At 41.6% G+C, this 18,163-nt stretch overlaps 1 protein-coding gene across 1 annotated transcript in view; it reads right to left on the reverse strand.

Moving 5' to 3' along the window:
* Ctnna3 (catenin alpha 3) overlaps positions 1-16,533 on the reverse strand; it is a 1,520,222-nt gene extending 1,503,689 nt beyond the window's left edge. The window contains exon 1 of the mRNA XM_087597777.1: positions 16,389-16,533. The gene's annotated coding sequence lies outside the window, so the exon portion shown is untranslated. The remainder of the gene's footprint in view (positions 1-16,388) is intronic.
* Between the last annotated feature and the right edge of the window lie 1,630 nt (positions 16,534-18,163).

Here is an 18,163-nt window from a genome sequence, read left to right on the forward strand (position 1 = left end):
TCTGATTTTAAAATAGCAGTCCTTGAGGTCACAGGTTTTTATTTAGCAAGTTGCATCTGTTTCTCCCAGGAACTGTTGTCTACTGCATTTGTGGTAAGTTATAATAAGAAAACAAAGAAATACGGCCCTAAAATAGACCTCACTTGAGAACTGCTCCAAAAGTTGTAACAAACGCTTCACAAAGAAAATGACAGACACTCTAACGCATATTAATAAGTATGGATCTTCTAAGACTGGGTATGGGATGAATACTGAGCTCAAAGGAGAGGAATGGCGGTAAGGTAAAAAATAGAAACTTCTGTATCTTGTTCCCACATGAGACTTATGGAGTTGTGCCAACCTGCTTCATTCCAGAGCAGAGAGCCTCTCGGTTGCTGAGCTATATTAGAGAGAGGGGAAGGAAATCCTCTCTCCCACACTCTGTTACCAAAGATAAGAACAGAAAACTGGCGACGGATGGCACCACCAAGTAGCCATGTTTAGTTTACTTATGTTATTTAGAGAGTCAACGTCTCCATTAACTCTCTAGAATGCCCGAGTTTACATAACGCAAAAGAAAGGCATGCATACGAGCCAAGAAAATCGGTTCTGAGAGAGCCTCAGGGTCTCAGGCTGGAGATACAGCTTGGTGATAGAGCCCTTGCCTAACACACAGGCCCTTTGCCCACAACTTTGCAGGCCCTGCTACGGATGCTTCCTGGAAAGGAGATTCTCGTCTCTGCTGCTTTGGTTGTGAACCTTGATGTCTCAGCCAATCTCCCGCGCTGTGCACTATTCTCTGGAAAGTTCCCTTTGCTTTAATACTCTGTTTATTTTTATATTTATTTCTTTATTGGTGTGTGTGTGTGTGTGTGTGTGTGTGTGTGTGTGTGTGTCTGTGTGGGCACATGCACACAAAGAATAACTTGCAAGGGTCAGTTCTCTCCTTCCACCTTAAGGACTTTGGGAATCAAAGTCAGGTCACCTTAACTCACTGAGCCATCTCACTGGCCCCTCCCCAGTCTCATAGATGCATATGATTGCCAGACATTAACTTTTACTAATCTAGTAGATAGTCCACATATTAAATACCATGTCCATTTTTGTTTTGATTTGTTCTTACCCAATAACTGGTGAAACACACTAATAATCTTTTCATTTATTGATTGGTCGTTCTAGTTTTCACAGGTTGACTCTTTTAGATTCTTCTCTATCTGATTTTTTTTCCTTACTAATTAAAAGTTCTTTATTATTTTTTGAGACACGGTCTCTTTCTACGTCTCCCTAGCTGGCCTGGTGCCGAGGTCCTGCATCAGCGTGAGGAGGGTCCTAAGAAGGGTAGGAATGGCAACCATGCTGACCCAGGAATGACTGGGAGTCAGTATGAGATGCAAGCTGCTGGTTCAGGTACCTCTGTTCCCTGACGAGTCTCAGTATTCTTTATTCTTAGCTTAACAGCTTAATAACCTGAACCCAGTCTTTTATTTACTAAGCTCCATCAGCAAGGCTTTGATCGTTGATAATAATTATCAAAAATTCTTAGATTTACATAACTTTCATGAATCCCGGATCTATAGTTCCAAGCCCCGTTTCCTTAAAGCAGAAACTAAACTCAAAGCAAAAGCACATTTTCTTATGTGTTTACATTGCCTGTTCTTCATGGGGAGCTGGGCCCAGCTCTTGCTGTTTTCTGGTACAGCAGACAGCAGTCTTTAGTAACTGCTTCCATATAAGACTAGAAAATGACAAACTTCTAAAACTAAAACAATCCCTTACAACGTTTTGAATAATGTAAGTAAACAGCTCTCTCTAATATCTTTGCAGGCATTGTTATCTTCAATTCTTCAATCAGCTAGAAAAGCAGAGTGCTGACTTTTTATATGCTTCTTTTGATTCTCTAATCCTCATTTCTTTATAAGTTCTTATTTTTTTCTATCCAGCCTTTTCTTCCTAAGATCAGACCTTTAACTCTCTATCCTTGATGTCCCCAAGTTCACCCTGGCTAATTAATGCAACACTCATTGGGTCGGAGGGTCCACGTGTCTCTTCATGATCCCACATTCAAGGTGAAGTCTTGCAATGAACTATTTCTACAAAGGACCTTGTTCTTATGTTGTCTAAATCCTTCCCCATGGCCCTGAAGGCCAAGCGGAAGGTCTGTTCCTCGTCCTCCTCAGCCTCATGACCACCTCCATTCCTCATTCCTGAGAACCGCATCTGTTTCGTGTACTATGGCGTGATTAGCTCTGAGTAATAGGAGAAGTATATTCCCCAGAAAGATTGAAAGTAACGTAGTAAGGACAGCATACCAACTTTGGGGCACCGCCAACCATCAGCACACGTGGGTTATGAGATCAACGTCCTAGAAGGAAGGAAAATGTGGACCAAGAGCTGACATGGTAGTGCAGCCCTTTAATCCCAAAAACTCAAGGGGCAGAAGTAGGTGGCTCTTTGTGAGTTCGAGGCCAGTCTGGACCAATATAGTGAGTTTCAGGACATTCAGGGCTATGTAAAAAGACCCCGTCTCAAACAAACAAAGAACAAAAAAGACTTAATAACAGATATAAAATAATTAATCTTCTCAACATGTATCAAATTAATATATCTTAAAATTGTTAGAATGCTTCCCTTTTTTTAATTTGCTACTTAAGTTGTCAATTTGAGTTTCATAAAAATCGCTAGTGAATTTTGGGATTCTTGGGATTAGGTCAGAATTTTTAATGATTTCTGAATTGGCCCTAAACACACTTCTGCCATCCTGTATCTGTAGAAAGTGGTGCTCTCAGCCTGAACCATATATTAACAAGTTGTAAAATATGTTGCAACTCTACCCTGTAGTACAAAATACTCAGCCAAGATTTAACTCTTTATGTAAAAGTTAAGCATACACGTGCATCTCATTACTATATAAATTTGCCTTTATCTTCAATAAGATGTGTGTGTGTGTGTGTGTGTAGCAAAGAATTGTCTTAAAATACATTTCTTTATGTTTTGATTATCAATTAACATTTGATTGTACAACTGTTTCATATATGTATATGCCCGTGCAAATTTCTCATATAAAGTAGGTCATACATACAAAAAGTTTAAAAAGCCCTGACATGAACAATAAGTATATTCAAAACTACAAAGTATAAGACTATAGAGAAATAGAAACATAGTCTCCTGAGATCATATCATAACAGAAAAAAAGAATCTTTTGCAGAATTTAATAACTATAAAATAACGTGTTACAATGTCACATTTGTAAAATGCATAGAGTAATAGGGCTGACTTTAACCATTTGAGATTAAAAAAGAGATCCCATCTCACATATTTCAAGTCAAAAATCACTCCAGTTGCTACCTTTCAAAAGCTTTGGGGGACAATTTACAAGCCTCCGAGAGAGAAAACATAGCAGTGGCTCAGAACACAAGAGGCTCTGTTCAAACATGCTGTGCTCTGCCCCAACACAAGATTTACAGATGGAAACTCCCCCGCACCCCATGGTGACCTTTTCTCCTGCTGTGCTCTCGCTGTTGTGGTTCTGTTGTGGTCCTGTCAGTGGCCACAATGACTCCAAGACAGAGCTGTTTGTTCCCTCAGATGTAAGGCACATCACCCAGAGTTTCTGCTTTTTAGTCTACCAAGCACGGTGGCTGGGTGAGACGAGACTTCCCGCTCGGTGACACATATATCAAGAGCTGTCTTCCTGGAGCAAGGCAGGAAACAGGGCATTTGCAGTGTGAGAGTCTTCCTCTCCCTTCCACCCCAAGGCTGGGTTCCAGGCGTGAACCGCTGTGCCCAGCTTTTTAAGTGGATTCTTGGGGATTTGAACTCAGATTCTCATGCTTGAACCATCTCTCTAGTCTTCACTAGCAAATCTTAACCAGGGCCAGTTTGATGCTGATGCTTACAAAAGAAAAACAACCTACTGGGCTGACAGAATGTCTCAGTGGGTAAAGGTGGTGCTATGACGCTCGACGACCTGAGCTGAATCTCTAGAGCTCACATAAGGCAAGATGCCCTTTAACCTCCACACATATACCATGCTGCATATGTGTGTATGTACATACACACACACACACACACACACACTCTAATACATACATACATACATACATAATAAATATATGTAAATTCCTGAATAAGTAGATGTGTGGTGGTTTGAATAGGTTTGGCTCCCATAGACTCATGTGTTTGAAAGCTTGTCCATAGGGAGTGGCACCATTAGGAGGTGTGGCCTTACTGGAGGAAGTGTGTCACTGTAGAGGTGGGCATTAAGGATCTCTCTGTAGAATTAAGAATTAAGGGCATGTAGAACTCTCTGCTCCTCCAGCACCATGCCTGCCTGCAAGCTGCCATGCTCCCACCATGCTGATACTGGACTGAACCTCTGAACCTGTAAGCCAGCCACAGTTAAATGTCTGCCTTTATGAGTTGCCTTGGTCATGGTGTCTCTTCACAGCAATGACAGGACACAATTTTATTTTTAAGAATTCGTTTTAAAAATGGCGTAAAATAAAAAATGTAAAACAAACTTTCTTTGGCCAGGGAGATGCTCACTAGCTATAGGGGCTTGCCGCACAACCCTGGCAACCTGCGTTCAATCCCAAGTCCACATGAAGGGGAGGAGAGCATCAACTCCACACAACTGTCCTCTGATCTCCACGCAAATATCAAAGCACGCACACATGTGTGCACACTAATAACTTTTTAGAACTTCTAGGGCCAGGGAGCTGGCTTGGTGAGTAAAGTGCTCTGCTACTAAAACATGAGGACCTGAGCTTGTAACCCTGGCACCCACATAAAGTCAAGTGTGGTGTATGCACCTGTAACCCTCAGCTCTATGTGCGACAGACACAAGAGAACTGCTGGGTCTTGCTGGCCAGGTAGCCTGACCAAAATGGTGAGCTGCAGGCTCCATAAGAGACCCTGTCTCAAAAGACAAGGTATACAAGCAATCAAGGATGGCATCCTGGTGTCAGTATTGGCTTCTGCATGTACCACACACACATGCACACACACACACACACACACACACACACACACACACCAGCAGGAGCATCCCGCACACATGTATAGAACACACAAACACAATTAAATGAATAGACAATAAGAAAATAAACTTGTTAAAATCAAGTTCGTTGGCAAAGTCTTGTTCCTCACTCCCTTCACCAAACACTTCCATGCCCTCTATACTCTTCCTGTAGTCTTCCCAGTATTGGTCAGCCCTGCGTGGAAGAGATTAGAAGGGACAACCTTTGTGACACCAGGAAAGGACTCTGTTATACGCTCTGAGACACAAGAGCTCACTAGGATATCTCACTAATATGTTCCTCGCAAACATGAGGAACATATTCCCTTATTCCGGTAAACAGGAAGTAAGCTTCTGACCTAGGTTATATCCTGTGTAACATGTGGGACATACTCTTACTAAAAATAAAATACTGGTTATCTTGAGATTCTAATTAACTCCGTTTATCATACTTTCTTATTGATTTCATGAATGGTACAAATTGGGGTGCCGTGGAAACAAAGCTCTGTTGTTTCTGAATATGCAGCAGCCATTGAAGCCACACCCTCAAAGCCACCCATATGCTCTCACATCCCGTCAGGAGCCAAAAGGGCAGCTTCCATCCCTGAATCCATAGGAGCTGCTTTTTTAGATAGCCAGTGTGGTGATGAGACAGGGGTAGGGGCTATTCTTAAGGCCACCTCTGAGCAGTCAATCTCTAAGAACCTTTAGTCAGAACACGGCAGTGTCCAGAAGTTCAAGCTTACCTTGCTTGAACTCACTGTGTGGCTGACGTATTGTACCCTGGGATACACAGACCTGTGTGGCAGAAACAGACACAGAAATGCTGCGGCCAGAAAGAGTCTCTGAATATTTTGGTTTATGTATTTCTTTTAGAACCTGAACTCTGAACTGCCAAGACTCATGTGTCATTTAAATGATCTAAGATTCCTAGGATTAAAGGTACCTCCAAAAAAGAACCAAATAACGAGGTTAGGGGAGAAATGCCTTCATGGCCCAGAAACATAAGATGCTTGCCCTTCACTTGAGATAGGGACTCCACAGGAAGACCAGCAGAGTCAACTCACCTAGACCCTTGGGGCTCTCAGAGTCTGAAGCACCAACCAAAGAACATACACTGGCTGGACCTAGGCTTCTCCACACAGTTGTGCAGCTTGGCCTTCATGTGGGACCTGAACAACTGAAGTAGGGGCTATCCCAAAAGCTTTTACCTGTACGTGGAAAATGTTCTTGCAGCTGGGTTGCCCTGTCTGGCCTTAGTGGGAGGGGAAACACCTAGCCTCGAAGAGACTTGAAGTTTAGAGACTTGAAGTGCTTGGGAATGGAAGAATATGGGGGGAGAGGGAGGCGCCCACTCAGAGGAAAAGGGAAGGAGGAATGGGGGAAGGATTGTGGGAGGGAGTGACCAGGATGAGGCTGTGAGTGGAATGTAAAGTGAATAAGTACAAAAAAAAAGTAAATTAAAATAAATTTTTAGAAAATTAAGGCAGGGGTTGGCAGGGGTGGCACACTCCTTTAATCCCAGCACTTGGGAGGCAGAGGCAAGCATATCTCTATACCTTTGAGGCCAGTCTGGTCTACAGAGTGAGTTCCAGAACAGCCAAGCCTACATAGAGAAACCTTATCTTAAAAACATTAAAAAGAATTAAAACAGAAATACCTTGCTCTATTGAAATCAATAGCAATGCATTTCAAAGAAGACACATCCTTTAAAACAAATATGGGATTAAATAAATCTTCTTTCGAAAACAAGAAAATATGTGGGATGGAAAGGTAGATAAAGGCATTTTCCGACAGATTTAATAACTTGGGGTTAACACCTAAAACCTACATAATAAAATGAGAGAGCCAACTTCCATAAATTATCTGTCTTCTGCCCTCCACATACAAGCTGTACCATGCATGTGCAGGCATGTATATGTGCACATACACTAGAAAAAATGAATAATGTTAAGGAAAAGGTTTTAACAGAGGAAAATTTTCTTCGGCCTATAACACCAGTTACTCGGGAGACTAAGGCAGGAGGGTTGTAGTTCAAGGCCTGCCTGGGATACAGGGCAAGCACAAGGTCTGGGTAACAAAGCAAGAACCTCTCTCGAAAATAAAAATTAGATAATCTATAAAACACATCAAGAAATACTTAAATATCCAAGAATTCAACATAGCCAAGAGAATAATTAAGTAATTAATATCTGAACTCTAGGAATCAGTCTTCACGTTTTTCCTCACCTCTCTCCCAGGAAGTTTATCGTTCAGAAAACATAAGAGACAGAACGAAACTACCACCCTGAACGTAAGCCTTATTAACAAGAGGAGCACACCACAGAAGTGGCAGAGGCAGAAACAGTGAGGGGATTACACAGAACAGAACACCTTGGAGCCCATTAGAGCTGAGAGGGAAACACCAAGCAAAGATAAGTGCCTCAGCTTGCTGAGCAGTTCACAGCAGATACAAGCCTAACTGGGAACCAAGACTTTAAAACAAAAGGTAGGCCAAAAAAGATGGCTCAGAGGCTAAGAGCACTCACTGACTGCTCTTCCAGAGGTCCTGAGTTCAATTCCCAGCAACCACAACCTGTGTAGCTAGATGCTATTTCTGGTTTGGTCTCTCTCTCTCTCTCTCTCTCTCTCTCTCTCTCTCTCTCTCTCTCTCTCTCTCTCTCTCTCTCTCTCCTGGAGGATTCTTGCAGTGCTCTATGTAGCTCACAAAAGACTTCTTGCTTAAGCCAGTTAGAATAGACTTTTGGTTTAGGTACTTCGTTTTGGAAACTATAAATGGGATGTAACTTTTTCAGCTTAAACAAAAAAAATTAATGCTGCAGAAATGGCTCAGCACCTGAGAGTGTTTACTGCTCTTGCAGAAGACTCAGGCTCAGTTCCCAATGTCCAATCAGGTGGTTCACAACTCTCTGTAATCCAGTACCAGAGGATCCTACACTCTCTTCTGACCTCTGCAGGTACATGCACAAATGCTGTACATATGCAAACAAGCAGGGGCACAAATACATAGTTAACAATTTTTTGAATCATTCTTTGAAATGTTTATTTTAGCTGGGAGTGATGGTGCAATCCTTTTATAGCAGCACTTGGGAGGCAAAAGTAAGCATATCTCTGTGAGTTCAAGGCCAGCCTGCTCTACACAGCAAATTCCAAGCCAGCTACATAGAATACTGTGGCAATAATAATAATAATTTTTATTAAAATAAAATTTAAAGCATGAGGTTGGGAAAGGATAGGAAGCAAATACAGAAGAGCCAACATGGTGACCTGGGCCCCAACAATCCATCAAACCGTATGCCTCAGACACCAGAGCATCTCTGTAAGACAGGGGTGTGCAGTAAAATCAGCAGATCTCCTTACACAGAACTTAAACAGCAGAAGGAAATAGATGATGGTATCAACAATTATAGATACCATATGAAGACAACTCTAAGATTCTATGAAAGACATTTAAAAAAATAAGGAAACCAAGAAAAGAAAGAGAAAGAAAAAAAGAAAGATGTACATGGAGGTTAAACATTAAAAGATGTTAGTTCTCCTGGCAGTGAAATGTCAAGACCATGAATTCGACTGGGATGGGATGTAGCTCAGTTGGTAGGGTGTTTGCCTAGGAAACCCTGTGCTCAGTCCACATCTCCTCATAAACACCCAGGCACAAGCTATAATCCCAGTGCTCAGGAGGTGGCGGTGAGAGGATCAGATGTTCAAGTCCATCTTCCGTTAGACAGATTGAGGCCAGCCTGGGCTAGAGACCCCACAAAAGCAGTTCAGCCCCAGCCTTAGGAGGCAGAGACAGTAGATCCTGTGAGTTTGAGCTACTCTATAAAGTTTAGCACAGCTACGTAGACAGAGAATGTCTCAAAAATAAAATAAAAAATGTAATTAAAGAAACTCATTTGTAACCAAGAAAATGTTGAAAGGGTAAAAGAACGAGAAGCTAACCCTCCCACTTTTTTTTTTGGAACTGGGGACCGAACCCAGGGCCTTGCGTTTGCTTGGCAAGCGCTCTACCACTAAGCTAAATCCCCAACCCCCCACTTTTGAAAACAGAGTATGAGGACCCGAAGAGAGGACTCGGGGATTAAGGACGCCTCCTGCCTTTCAGACGGCCCAGGTTCAAGCCAAATACCCACATGGGACAATGTAGCTTACTTCTTTAACTTTTTAAAGATTTATTTTATTAGATTTATTCATTTTGTTCCTTGTAATTCCAGATTTGATGCCCTCTTCTGCCCCCAACAGGCACCTCCACACGTGGCAACTACACCTAAGTATAAAATTAAACCTCAAAAAGCGAACGGCTCGGCAACAGAGGAGAAATCTTGCTACTCTTCCAGAGGTTCCCCAGCATCCACACTGTGCAGCTCACAACCCCTGTAACTCCAGCTCGCCGGGGTCTGGCAACTTCCGGTTTCATCAGACATAAACACACGCATAATTCACGCTGGTATAAATGAAGTTGTTCTAAAAGTAAAGAATGTGCTGAGGCTCTCAGGAGACCGAAGCAGGAGAATTGCTAACAGCTACATAGTGAGATACAAGCTCCAAGAGTAGCAGCAATGGACATAAGGGCTCCATTATAAATTTAGTTCATGATAAAAAGAAAAAAAGAGCATTTTGAATTAGCAAAGAAAAGAGTGATTTTTTTAAAAGATGGAATATAATATATGAAGTGAAGAAATATTTAACTGGGGAGGGTAGAGGGGCTGATTCCCAGATTCATTCCTTTAATTAAATTCAATTTCATTCCTTTAATTAAATTCAATTTCATTCCTTTAATTAAATTCAATTTCATTCCTTTAATTAAATTCAATTCCAGAAAGATCTCCACATTCTGAAAGCAGACTTAGCAGACTTATTGTTGAAGGAAACCCTCTCCAAGCAAAACCTAAGATCCAGAAGCCATAAAAGAAGTTTAAAGGTCCAGAGAGATGGGTCAGTGGTTAAGACCCACCCTTTTGGAGACCCACGCTTTTGCAGAGGACCAGGGTGTGGTTCCCAACACCCAGATGGTGACTCACAGCCTTCCGTCACACCAGTTCCAGGGGACCAATGCCCTCTTCTAAGGGGCATTGATATCCAGCACTCACATAGTGAACACACATACATGCAGCCAAAACATACATAGAATGAAATAAATAAATCTCATAAAATAAAAACTTTTGTTAATTTTGAAAGAAGTTTCGATTCTTGACTACAATAATATTTTGCTTTATAAATGTAATTTTTTAAAAATAAAAGTCAAAAGTGAACAACTAATTTCGAGGGGGGAAGAAAAGCACAAAATAATCTAATTTTGTTTGTTATGGTAGAATTTATTTTAGGACTCAGGAAAGGAACTTGGGCAATGATTCATAATGGGAATCTATGTGAAAAGAAATACAACTGGCCAATAAACATTTATACAAGTTTTTCAGCCAAATCAGCCTGGATAGTTACCTGGTGCTGCCTCTAAAGATCACAATTACTGTTTACAGCAGGAATTTTGGCTCAATATTCAGTGACCCTCAACAGACTGTGACATAAAGTATGAGTCTCGTTTTACAGACTGAAGTTATCAGAGATTTACCGACACTAAGTGTGGAAGCACTTGCTGTTAACTCGAATTCAGGAGGCAGAGGCAGGCAGCTCTCTGTGAATTCAAGGCCAACCCGGTCTGTATAGAGAGTTCCAACCTAGCCGTAGCTATGTAGTGTCTCAAAAAAAATGTAATTAAATCAAAATGTACAGATAATGTTCAGCATTGCTCTGTCAATGAAAAATACGGTCAGAATCCATGCCATTCTCACAGACTGTGTCACGTTATCACAATCAAAAGTACAGAAGATGGCTGACCACTTGGAGGAGAGGCAGAGGGAGATGCTTGGGTTGGAATAAAGTGCATGCAACTCGAGCTCTCAAGAGTGTCCATGAAAAACTGTCAGGAAAACTGAAGTTGATTGATGATAGGATAGGAAGCAAGTCTCTGATGTTGCCACATGGACGTCCATCAGAGAAGAACACATCTAACACATCCTACAGGAATACTTGATAGTATGGTCCCTAAAACCTGTGCAGCAGGAAACAGCTCCTAATGCCAGCCCAGCTTCAGATTTTAAAACGCTAATTATTTTTTTATTTACCAATAGTGGGGAAATGTTTCCATTAAAATGTAGTTTAGAGGCCAGCCAGTCGGTTCGGTACGTAAATACACATGACACATAAGCCTGAAAATCTGCACTCAGTCCCTGGTTCTGCCTGTCTCTGACTCTATGAACTTGTCCCCCCATCTCTATACAAGCTCAGAGGCCTTCTCATGCCTTACACACACACAGAGAGAGAAAGGGGGGGAGAGAACGAGGGGGAGGGGGGCGGGGGAGGAGGGAGAACACACATGAACGTTGCATATGCAACCAGAATCAGCAGCATTTATCACAGACTACTTGGTTCTTAAAATTGTGATTGCTTTGTTACCCCATACTGGAAAAACAGAAACAGCAAAGTCCAGTAGAAAAGCGAATCGGTCTGATGTTGGAGACGGCAGTTCAGCAGGTAAGAGCACTGGCTGCTCTTACAGAGGACATGAATTCGGTGCCCAGGATTGATATGGTTTGATATGGTATCTTTACAACTGACTTGGGCTCCAGAGCATCCGATGCCCTCTTCTGACCTCCATGGTCACTGCATGTACACAGTGCACCCACATGCATACAGGCAAACATTCATACACATGAAATAAAAATAAGTCTTTTTTTTAAATCTATTAATTCTATAAATTTCAATGAAATAATTTATAAAATTCAAGCCTAGACTAAGGTTCACCTGGCTGGGGAAAGTTTTAGAATAGACTTTATTTCTTAATCGTCCTACACACACACACACACACACACACACACACACACACACAAACCCTGCTCTTTGGTTCAATAGCAATGATCTACAGCATTTAGAATAAATTCTAAAGTCAGTGCTACCCCTTAGCCATTCTGTAGCCTTCTCGGGGAGGCATATTAGGGACTCTGACACCCATTCTTATGTAATAATTGTATGCCTTCTTCCCGGTTCTCTGCTTTCACATATATTAGCAAGGGAGATAAATGCTTGGTTTAACTTAAGCAATGCCATCCAAGTGATTTCTACAAGTAGTTCCCATAACACTGTAAATCAATGACTGCTTCGATCATCTGCAGAGTCCTGCTACAGAATGCTTCCAGGACAGCTGATTTTATACTTTGGCACAAGCTGTTTTTGTCCTTGCTGGGACCAGTAGCAAATTGAGACCCTCAACTTATACTCTGAGCAGCATTAAAGGCAGGAGGGGCTGACACGCTCACGTTCAAATGTGGGGGAGTCTTTCTTTACATTGGACATTGCTCTGTCTGCATCAAATCAGTTTTCCCACTGACAGGAGAAACTGGAAGTATACAGGCATACTGGTTAAGAAAATTAAAGTCAGGACAGGAGATGGCTCAATGGGTAAAGGCACCTGCATCCAAGCTAGACCACCTAAGTAAGGTACAGTGAGTCCCAACCAAGATCCACATCACTGTAAAGGAAAGTGCTAAGGTCAGTTGCTACCTTCTGCCCTCCATACAGGCATCACAGCACATGCACGCATGCGCGTACACACACACACACACACACACACACACACACACACACACACACACACAAGAAAAGGGGGAAAACAGCACCTACACACAAAATTTCTTTTTTGGCTTTTTTGAGACAGAGTTTCTCTGGGTAGCCTTAGCTAAAAAAAAAAAAAAAAAAAAAAAAAAAAATTAATGCAAGGAGTGAAAGGAGAGGAAAGGGAAAGAGATGCCAAGGCAGCCATTCTACACACGGGAATTTTAAGTCACTTCCCAGTCCCTAGAGTTAGCTATTAAATTGGTTACAGATTACTGACTGAAGTCCAGGCAACAGCAACATAGCTACGAGGCATAATTAAGTCCAGGAAAGTCAGGAGCAGCACCCAATAATCCTTACTTTCAAAACACCTGCAGTGTCAATTATCTGTCATTTTACATTAGATTAACCACTCCACAGCACAATGTCCCTTAGAATCCAATATCCAAACAAGAATCAGAAAGTCATGGTTTTGAATTGCTGGACTAGCATTCCTGTAAGCCAATGATCCACGAACACATGCTGTTTTTAAGTCTTCACTACAAGGTGCATAGTATCTCTTCAGGCAAGACTGGGTTGCCAACGCCTCATCTTAAAAATGAATCCTTTCGGGGGTTGGGGATTTAGCCCAGTGGTAGAGCCTTGCTAGGAAGCGCAAGGCCCTGGGTTCGGTCCCCAGCTCTGGGGGAAAAAAATGAATCCTTTCAATCAGAGAAAGGACTGGAAGAGCTTGAAGGGGCTCGAGACCCCATATGAACAATGCCAACCAACCAGAGCTTCCAGGGACTAAGCCACTACCCAAAGACTATACATGGACTGACCCTGGACTCTGACCTCATAGGTAGCAATGAGTAGCCTAGTAAGAGCACCAGTGGAAGGGGAAGCCCTTGGTCCTGCCAAGACTGAACCCCCAGTGAACGTGATTGTTGGGGAGAGGGCGGTAATGGGGGGAGGATGGGGAGGGGAGCCCATACAAAAGGGGAGGGGGAGGTGTTAGGGGGATGTTGGCCTGGAAACCGGGAAGGGGAATAACAATCGAAATGTAAATAAGAAATACCCAAGTTAATAAAGATAAAAAGAAAAAGAAATGAATCCTTTCTATTCCAAACTGAAAAATAGAAATGTGCAAACCACAGTTCATAGAGGATAGAGAATTAATGCCTGCCCATGGTTAAGGAGCCCCTCAAAATATCACCCCAAAATAAAATGGCATGATTGAAAGTGTTTTGTTTTGTTTTTAAGACTTATCTATTTATTTTACATACATGAGTACACTGTAGCTGTCTTCAGACACACCAGAAGAGGGCATCAGATCCCATTACAGATGGTGGTGAGCTACCCACTAAGCTCTGGGACTTGAACTCAGGACCTCTGGAAGAGCAGTCAGTGCTCTTAACCACTGAGCCATCCCTCCCTAAATAGAGGCAAAATATGTTCTTTAAGAATTCATAACTCAGGGCTGGGGATCTAGCTCAGTGGTAGAGCGCTTACCTAGGAAGCGCAAGGCCCTGGGTTCGGTCCCCAGCTCCGAAAAAAAGAACCAAAAAAAAAAAAAAAGAATTCATAACTCTACCTCATCTCCCATCAAATAATACTGATACCTCTGCCCATCCCATTCTAAACTGGTTTCTCTGTACAAGGCGTCACCTCTGACACTTTTATCACCAGGCCTTAGCCTTTCCCTCCAATCTGTAGTCATGCATCCTTAATTCAACAATTTAAAAACCTGATGCTCTTCTTCCCTGACTCCCACCCATCTGACTGACGCCTTATCTCATGCCTTCGCCCTTTTTCTTTCAATTCTGCAGTCTATAGATTTAGTCCCTATAATTGTGATTTCCCCCGGTTGGCCTTTAACTGAGGTGTTTACTGCCTCTGCCTGGTTTTGCTGTTTGCTTGTCATAGCTCGCTCATCAGCTTTCTGTAAACCAGTGTTGTGCACACACAGTTTTCCAGCAGACATAATTTGCAAATGCTACCGTTCCCGAGTTGGCGTGACACAAACGATCGACAACAATAGTACGGGTTTCGGGAAGAAGTGAAGCTCTTTCAAATCCATGTGTTGATGTTTATAAATTGAAATTTTGTAAGTCTAAGCAATTGTGTCCTTATACACTCTTAGTATGTTGTTCTCCATCTGCCTGATATGTGTGTTTACACATCATAAACACTTCATAAATATTTTATTTGGCTGACAAATTTTATAATGCTTTAAAAGGAAAACCATAAAAACACATCTTAAAAGATCACAAGCTTCACCTTCAAGTGTAGTGTTCTGCATTCCAACCACCCACACTTAGGAATGGGATTAGAGAATTGATCATAAATAGACACATAAAAATATGCAAAAATATTTTTCATAGCACCTGCATGTTCAGCAATGATTAACAAATTATATTCACTGAGAAGTTGCTACACAACGCCATAGTAGCTATATAAAACAGTGAATAAGAATATGTGTAAACATGTAAGCTTAAGGTTAAGCAAAAAAGCCAGGCTACAAATATTATATTCAGTATTATACCAATTATTCTAAAGCCAAGGAGAGTAAGAAGACTAGAAAGAAACTCGAATCAGTGAGATCACAAACAATGAATTTTCCTCTATTCCTTCAAAACCACACAACAAACACAAATTATGTCCATAAAAATAAATTTAAAAAAAAGTGTTACTCTAAAAAATCCCAATCCTTTTACTCAAATAAGAAGATTCAAACTATGTGTAGAATGATGTAACAGATACAGTATGTCTGTGCCGTCCCCCCTGTGTTACTGTTGAGATAATTTGTATAACAAACACTGAAATTGCAATAGCATAGTCAAACGTTCTGTTGACATCTGGCCATTGATGACCCACAACTTCAAATCCTAAGTGTTCTCTGTACATTGTTCTTCCATTCTACCTGAATGAGCTAGCCACAACCCAGAAACAAGGCTCATCTGAATCCCTGCTTTTCCCTTTTGTGTGTCTGAAACGAGTCACTGGTTTCCTGAATCATCGGACATATTGCTTGTCTTTCTTCGTGGCATAGATCTGCAATTCAAAACCTCTGCAGCCAGTGAAGCTCCTGGTGTCTCTCCTCGATTCCCTCTTTTCTCTTGAACTCATTGTTTCCATTCCTATCCTTGATTTAGGTGACAGGGGCTGCTTGCAGTTAGTCAGATGCATTCAACCAGCAACCTTCCCTCTGTATAGACATTCTATCCCAAGTTTTAAAAAAAATACTCTACGCTGTGATTTTCACATGGTTAGAAATGCCGGACAGCTCTGAGATCATTCCTCAACCTCCTAATTCTGCTGTTAATTATATAAGAAGTATACGGCCAATGTTAAATGAGAGACTGATACTCTGCCACTATCTCATTCAAACACCTTCCATCTCCTATGAATAACTTTTAGCTGAAAGAAAGCCCGTTCAAACACCCTCCACCTTTGCTTCCTTTTCCCCAGTCCCATGCTGAAGCCCAAGTATCCAGGCCATATCTTATCTTTCCCGACACAGCACCCAGTTGGCCTTTTATAGCCAAAAACTGGCCGAATGCTAAGCACGACCTTGGCTACTAGCTTGCCCTGGCGTAGTCCGAAAGTTATTTTTAACTTTGAAATTAACAGGAAAACCTACGTTTCTCATCACAGCTAGTGAAAACATCCCCATTTCCTAGAATAACGTTATCTTGTTTCATTCAGACGGAACCCCACGTTATAAACCCATGACGTAAGAAGGTGGCACAGAAACCCAAGAGTGCACTGAAGGCCCGCTCTTCACTGTTACAAAGTGACTCACCTTTCTGATGCTTCCTGTAAAGTAAATGTGCTTTGAGTTCGGCTTTTGGAGGGAGTTTGCTGAGCAGAGCTCGAAAGGTGGGAGAAAAGAGACTGAGAGTGGGGTAGTCACTTTAGCCACTCACCCAGGATAAGAAAGAAAGGGGAGGTTACAAGCAAGGGGTGGGTGGTATCTAATCCTGGGCTCTACGCTGACCTCACTGACAACTTGTTACTGAAAATACTTTGTTGAAAAAGGCCAGACACATACATTCCCTAGAGACCCACATACTTCTTAGGAAGCTCTAAATAACTTAGATTTCACTTTCTGTCATCCCTATCCAAAACAAGGAGCCATTTCGAATTCAAGCCGGAGGTTAGAATTATTGGAAGTGAAAGACTATAAAGCAGGGATCCAAGAGTCCGGGAAATCCTTGCACCGGTGTTAACTAAAATTCAGGGTCTCTGGAGTCATGGGTCACATCGGAGATCGTATTTTTCTGCTGAAATCTTACTGCCTCACACCCTTACACTATACTACCATACTTTCTGCTTCTTGTATTTATTAAGGACCACATAATTAGCAGTTAAAAAGACAGATGGGAGAGTTATGAAAACCTCTTTAGTAGGGCAATTAAGGTATCAGAAAACAGGTGTATCCTTGAAGTTTTCTGTTGTTTTTTTTTTCTATTTATGGAGGGTTTTTTTAATTTCTTTTTCATGCATAACATGAATGTATCTGAACATACATGAACATAAGAATATATATTTACAAACATCTATGGGGTTTACTTCTGTATTTCTTTTCCACACATAACATGGATGCATGTGAACATACATGAACATAAGATATATATACATATAGCCTTATGCCACCAGAGCAATACCTTAATCTTACTCTTCCCCTCAATCACACTGCACCCACTGACTGATTCCTTATTATGTTGTCAGTTCCTTGAGCTTGTATATTAAGACGCTTCCTTAGCGAGTCACACTTTTTTCTTGCAATGACACACAAAAGTACTACAGCATGGTGCTAACTACACATGAACTATTTGTTGGGGCTTTGGCAGTCCTGTTCTTAAGGGACCAGATTCAAAAACAGAAGAAAGCATTTATTTATTAGCTTCCCCAGACGCTCTTGGAACAAATATCAGGGAGCCAAAATGAAGGACAGGATCTGGGGATTGTCAGAGAGAATCAACTATGAAAGGAGGTTCATTTTATTATATGACTTCCAAGGAAGCCTGCAAAATAAGACTGTTTCTATTGTGGCCCCTTTAAAATGTACACAATAGACATTTATCTCAAGGGTCTTAGTTACTAACATAATGTCCTTCCAGGTTTGTTTTGAACCACCCTTTTCCCCTGGAGGGTCTCAGAGTAGTTTCTTTTCACGGAGAAACAAAAGAGCGGGTTTTGCATCTCAGAATCCAATCCATCTCTTCTGGAATAAAGAGACCACTTGACGCTTGTAAAACGGCAGGTTTTGTTTTAGAGCTTTAATAATGAATGTTTTCTAAACCAGGACTGTTGAGTTAAGCCCAATATAAGATATCCGGATTCTGTTGTAAACTTGGCCTGCTTAGCAAGAAAACCACCATACCCTCCCTCCCTGCTCTCAAACCCTCCTACCCTTCTGTGAAATGGACATGGAAGCCTCTGTTCTTAACTTTTGTAGTGGGTATGTGATTTAAATTGATAAAAACTCTGGAGCGTTTAAAACTTCACTGAACTCTCAAAGATGGAATCCACACCCAGTGCTCGATGTTATTAATAAACACTCGGTATCCGGAG

Source organism: Rattus norvegicus, chromosome 20, assembly GCF_021556685.1.
Source record: "Rattus norvegicus strain SHRSP/BbbUtx chromosome 20, alternate assembly SHRSP_T2T, whole genome shotgun sequence".
NCBI classification, from domain to species: Eukaryota; Metazoa; Chordata; class Mammalia; order Rodentia; family Muridae; genus Rattus; species Rattus norvegicus.